This window comes from Crinia signifera, unplaced genomic scaffold, assembly GCF_055691185.1.
Source record: "Crinia signifera unplaced genomic scaffold, ASM5569118v1 HAP2_SCAFFOLD_165, whole genome shotgun sequence".
Taxonomy (NCBI): Eukaryota; Metazoa; Chordata; class Amphibia; order Anura; family Myobatrachidae; genus Crinia; species Crinia signifera.
This window is the reverse complement of record NW_028142058.1, coordinates 160,001-166,369: the sequence shown is the minus strand read 5'-3', so window position 1 is coordinate 166,369 and position 6,369 is coordinate 160,001. Positions and strand designations below refer to the sequence as shown.

The window sequence follows — 6,369 nt, the reverse complement described above, 5'->3', positions numbered from 1 at the left end:
GGCAGGGATAAGAAATGATGATAGGTGCCCAAGGTGTGCGGCCTCAGAGGCTGGGTTTAGGCATATGGTGTGGGACTGTCCTAAAGTGTACCGTTTCTGGGAGAAAATCTGGGAAGACCTTAAACTTACAAACCCGAAGATTATGCCAATGAACCCCAGAGCTTGCTTACTGGGTTTGGAAATAGGGGGAGGCAATGCTCCGATGTTTTACCCATATGTTATAAGCTTAATTACACTGGCAAAAGTTATAATAGCCCGAGTGTGGTTCTCGCCTAAAGCTCCATCACCTGTAAGGTGGAGAGCTTTGGTTAATGAGGTGATGAGACATGAAAAATATATGTTCTACTCAAGAAATGCAGGTAAAAAATTCCATGATAAGTGGGATAGATGGTGGAATGTGCATCGAGAAAGTTTAGATAATGTAGAAGTAATATCGCCTTAGGAAAATAGCGAAAAGAAGAGCATAAACTAAGATGGACATGACAGTTGAAATAGGTGAACTCACATGCCATGTGAATGAGAATGAATAATAGAAGTATGACTGGGGAGGTAGGTAAGGTAGATATGAAGAACTAGTTACATGGCAAGTGTTATGATGAAGAGTTTCTAAAGACTTGATATAGGGAGGGTGCGTGGATGATGGGGGAGGGGGGGGGGGTAGGATGAGTACTGTATTTTTGATTATTTTTCATGTTTTTTATTGTATGTTAAATTGTAAATGTACTGTTTTGTCTTTTATAAAATGCAAATAAAGAGATTGAATTTAAAAAAAAAAGAACTCTTTCTGTAAAGTAAGTACTCTTTCACTAAATTAAGGATTTTTACCTGAAGTGGAAAATTTTCTCTTGCGAAAATAAAAATGTTCTTTGTAACTTACAGTATGTAACGACAATAACTGTATCATGTACATTGCAGCCTGCCAGTTATTTTTTTTTGTGCAAAAGGAATTTGCAAAGCACCAAATTACTTTATTAATTAAAAAAAAAAAAAAAAAAATAGTGCATTTAAAAAAAAAGTAAAGGTTAGCATGGATTCCATATTTATACAGTAGCAATCTGTACCAATGACATGTATATCTGATCATATCTCCTCCTGCGAATTTAATCCAAGAACTCTTTCTGTAAAGTAAGTACTCTTTCCCTAAATTAAGGACTTTTACCTGAAGTGGAAAATTTACTCTTGCGAGAAAAAAAAACGTTCTCTGTATCTTACAGTATGTAATGACAATAACTGTATCATGTACATTGAAGCCTGCCAGTTATTTTTTTTGTGCAAAAGGAATTTGCAAAGCACCAAATTACTTTATTGATTTAAAAAAATAAAATAAAAAATAGTGCATTTAAAAAAAAGTAAAGGTTAGCATGGATTCCATATTTATACAGTAGCAATCTGTACCAATGACATGTATATCTGATCATATCTCCTCCTGCGAATTTAATCCAAGAACTCTTTCTGTAAAGTAAGTACTCTTTCCCTAAATTAAGGATTTTTACCTGAAGTGGAAAATTTTCTCTTGCGAAAATAAAAATGTTCTTTGTAACTTACAGTATGTAACGACAATAACTGTATCATGTAAATTGCAGCCTGCCATTGTTAATTTTTTTGTGCAAAAGGAATTTGCAAAGCACCAAATTACTTTATTGATTTAAAAAATAAAAATAAAAATAGTGCATTTAAAAAAAAAATAAAGGTTAGCATGGATTCCATATTTATACAGTAGCAATCTGTACCAATGACATGTATATCTGATCATATCTCCTCCTGCGAATTTAATCCAAGAACTCTTTCTGTAAAGTAAGTACTCTTTCCCTAAATTAAGGACTTTTACCTGAAGTGGAAAATTTACTCTTGCGAGAAAAAAAAACGTTTTCTGTATCTTACAGTATGTAATGACAATAACTGTATCATGTACATTGCAGCCTGCCAGTTATTTTTTTTGTGCAAAAGGAATTTGCAAAGCACCAAATTACTTTATTGATTTAAAAAAATAAAAAAAAAAATAGTGCATTTAAAAAAAAAGTAAAGGTTAGCATGGATTCCATATTTATACAGTAGCAATCTGTACCAATGACATGTATATCTGATCATATCTCCTCCTGCGAATTTAATCCAAGAACTCTTTCTGTAAAGTAAGTACTCTTTCCCTAAATTAAGGACTTTTACCTGAAGTGGAAAATTTACTCTTGCGAGAAAAAAAAACGTTTTCTGTATCTTACAGTATGTAATGACAATAACTGTATCATGTACATTGCAGCCTGCCAGTTATTTTTTTTTGTGCAAAAGGAATTTGCAAAGCACCAAATTACTTTATTGATTTAAAAAAAAAAAAAAAAAATAGTGCATTTAAAAAAAAAGTAAAGGTTAGCATGGATTCCATATTTATACAGTAGCAATCTGTACCAATGACATGTATATCTGATCATATCTCCTCCTGCGAATTTAATCCAAGAACTCTTTCTGTAAAGTAAGTACTCTTTCCCTAAATTAAGGATTTTTACCTGAAGTGGAAAATTTTCTCTTGCGAAAATAAAAATGTTCTGCCAGTATGTAACGACAATAACTGTATCATGTAAATTGCAGCCTGCCATTGTTAATTTTTTTGTGCAAAAGGAATTTGCAAAGCACCAAATTACTTTATTGATTTAAAAAAAAAAATAAAAAAAAAAATAGTGCATTTAAAAAAAAAGTAAAGGTTAGCATGGATTCCATATTTATACAGTAGCAATCTGTACCAATGACATGTATATCTGATCATATCTCCTCCTGCGAATTTAATCCATGAACTCTTTCTGTAAAGTAAGTACTCTTTCCCTAAGTTAAGGATTTTTACCTGAAGTGGAAAATTTTCTCTTGCGAAAATAAAAATGTTCTTTGTAACTTACAGTATGTAACGACAATAACTGTATCATGTAAATTGCAGCCTGCCATTGTTATTTTTTTTGTGCAAAAGGAATTTGCAAAGCACCAAATTACTTTATTGATTTAAAAAAAAAAAAAATAGTGCATTTAAAAAAAAAGTAAAGGTTAGCATGGATTCCATATTTATACAGTAGCAATCTGTACCAATGACATGTATATCTGATCATATCTCCTCCTGCGAATTTAATCCAAGAACTCTTTCTGTAAAGTAAGTACTCTTTCCCTAAATTAAGGACTTTTACCTGAAGTGGAAAATTTACTCTTGCGAGAAAAAAAAACGTTCTCTGTATCTTACAGTATGTAATGACAATAACTGTATCATGTACATTGCAGCCTGCCAGTTATTTTTTTTTGTGCAAAAGGAATTTGCAAAGCACCAAATTACTTTATTGATTTAAAAAAAAAAAAAAATAGTGCATTTAAAAAAAAAGTAAAGGTTAGCATGGATTCCATATTTATACAGTAGCAATCTGTACCAATGACATGTATATCTGATCATATCTCCTCCTGCGAATTTAATCCAAGAACTCTTTCTGTAAAGTAAGTACTCTTTCCCTAAATTAAGGATTTTTACCTGAAGTGGAAAATTTTCTCTTGCGAAAATAAAAATGTTCTTTGTAACTTACAGTATGTAACGACAATAACTGTATCATGTAAATTGCAGCCTGCCATTGTTAATTTTTTTGTGCAAAAGGAATTTGCAAAACACCAAATTACTTTATTGATTAAAAAATGAAAAAAAAAAAAAAGTAGTACGTTTAAAAAAAAAACCTGTACCACACTGTGGATCGAACCAGTATTGCTGCTAGCAGTATACAGTAACTGTGACTTTAACCGCTAGGCCACAGAAACCTGTGATCTCAGCTGCTCCATTGGTGTACAATATACTGTATAGTCAAGTATGAGACATGCCCAGTAGATTGCACTGTTTTCATGGCGCAGTACAGCATAATGATAGACACCTCCGTAAATAATATACCATGTGAAAGTTTCCAGCATTAGTAAAGGTTAGCATGGATTCCATATTTATGCAGTAGCAATCTGTACCAACAACATGTATAACTGATATCTCCTCCTGCAAATTTAATCCAATAACACTTTCCTTAAAGTAAGTACTCTTTCCCTAAATTAAGGACTTTTACCTGAAGTGGAAAATTTACTCGCGAGAAAAAAAACGTTCTCTGTATCTTATAGTATGTAACGACAATAACTGTATCATGTACATTGCAGCCTGCCATTGTTATTTTTTTTTGTGCAAAAGGAATTTGCAAAGCACCAAATTACTTTATTGATTAAAAAATGAAAAAAAAAAAAAAATAGTGCATTTAAAAAAAAAGTAAAGGTTAGCATGGCTTCTGCACCAATCACATACAGTTCATGACCATACAGTACGTCACTGCGGCTGCGAATAAAATAAAATAACTCTGTCCGTAAAGTAAGGACAAAATCCGTAGTGTAAAGTATGATACTGTAGGTCCTCAAATAATGTTTTAAGTAGTCATCCAGCAATAGCAAAGGTTAGCATGGCTTCTGTACCAATTACATAAATGACCGTACGTAGCTGCTTCTGCGAGTAAATACAAACACTCTGTCCGTAAAGTAAGGACAAAATCCGTAGTGAAAAGTCGTGGTGGCCACTGTTTTGTAGAAGAGATTTTTACGCATGTGCTGTACTGTTTGGGAAAAGTGACATCTGGTGGTCAATGAGTGTAAGTGCAGGTTACATTTACAAGATTACGTTACGTTATAACGCGATCTATAACGGGACTATAGCGCAAGGAGCAGGCGCGATCCATGCGCGATTTGCATGGCGCACTTTATGCGCAACGCAGCCACGATGTACTTGGGCATAACTGTATGTGCAAAAATGGTTCCGGACAATCTAAGAATTGAACTTGGATGACTGGATTCATAGTCCAGAGTGCTCACTTTAGTATAATTATCCCAGAAATTACCTTTATGTGCAAAAATGGTTCCGGACAATCTAAGAATTTAACCTGTACGTCTGGATTTATAGTCCAGAATGCTTCTTTATAAATAAGGATCATTACAAGTAAAGAATTGAACAGCATATATTAAGGGTACGTGCAAAATTTCTCAAGGTCTAATTACCACATAGTTGAACTTTATGTGCAAAAATGGTTGGGGTCAAACTGAGAATTGACGTTGGATGGCTGGATTCATGATCCAGATTGCTTCCCTTAAAACGAACATTAGTAAGAAGTACAAGATATTTGAACTGTAAGTGCAATAAGATACAAAGGTCCCACCGAGATTTGAACTCGGATCGCTGGATTCAGAGTCCAGAGTGCTAACCATTACACCATGGAACAACATTTCAAAAACAATCTTAAATTATTCGCTTAGAGGGCTAGCTTTTCAAAAAAGGCTCATATTATTATAAATATCCCAGAGGTGATCTTTATGTGCAAAAATGGTTCTGGACAATCTAAGAATTGAACTTGGATGACTGGATTCATAGTCCAGAGTGCTCACTTTAGTATAATTATCCCAGAAATTAAATTTACGTGCAAAAATGGTTCCATAGAATCTAAGAATTGAACTTGTATGTCCAGAATGCTTCTTTATAAATGAGGATTATTACAAGTATAGAATTGAACAGCATATTTCAACGGTACGTGCAAAACTTCTCAAGGTCCCACCGAGATTTGAACTCGGATCACTGGATTCAAAGTCCAGAGTGCTAACCATTACACCATGGAACCACATTTCAAAGACATTTATACATTTTTCCTTAGATTGAAAGCTTCAAAAGAGGCCAATTTTCTTCTAATTACCACATAGTTGAACTTTATGTGCAAAAATGATTCTGGTCAAACTGAGAATTGAAGTTGGATGGCTGGATTCATGATCCAGAGTTCTTCCCTGAAAATGAACATTAGTAAGAAGTACAAGATTGAACAAGATATTTGAACTGTAAGGGCAATAAAATACAAAGGTCCCACCGAGATTTGAACTCGGATCGCTGGATTCAGAGTCCAGAGTGCTAACCATTACACTATGGAACCACATTCAGGAAACATTTTCAAACTATTGGCTTAGAGGGCTAGCTTCAAAATAGGATCATATTAGTATAATTATCACAGAGATGACCTTTATGTGCAAAAATGGTTCCAGGCAATCTAAGAATTGAACTTTGATGACTGGATTCATAGTCCAGAGTGCTCACTTTAGTATAATTATCCCAGAAATTACCTTTATGTGCAAAAATGGTTCCGGACAATCTAAGAATTTAACCTGTACGTCTGGATTTATAGTCCAGAATGTTTCTTTATAAATAAGGATCATTACAAGTAAAGAATTGAACAGCATATATTAAGGGTACGTGCAAAATTTCTCAAGGTCTAATTACCACATAGTTGAACTTTATGTGCAAAAATGGTTGGGGTCAAACTGAGAATTGACGTTGGATGGCTGAATTCATGATAC

At 33.7% G+C, this 6,369-nt stretch overlaps 1 non-coding gene across 1 annotated transcript; it reads right to left on the bottom strand.

Annotated features, from left to right (window-relative positions):
• Positions 1-5,573: 5,573 nt before the first annotated feature.
• On the bottom strand, positions 5,574-5,645 carry TRNAQ-UUG (transfer RNA glutamine (anticodon UUG)). Its single transcript has one exon. It is a non-coding gene; the product is annotated as a tRNA-Gln (tRNA).
• Between the last annotated feature and the right edge of the window lie 724 nt (positions 5,646-6,369).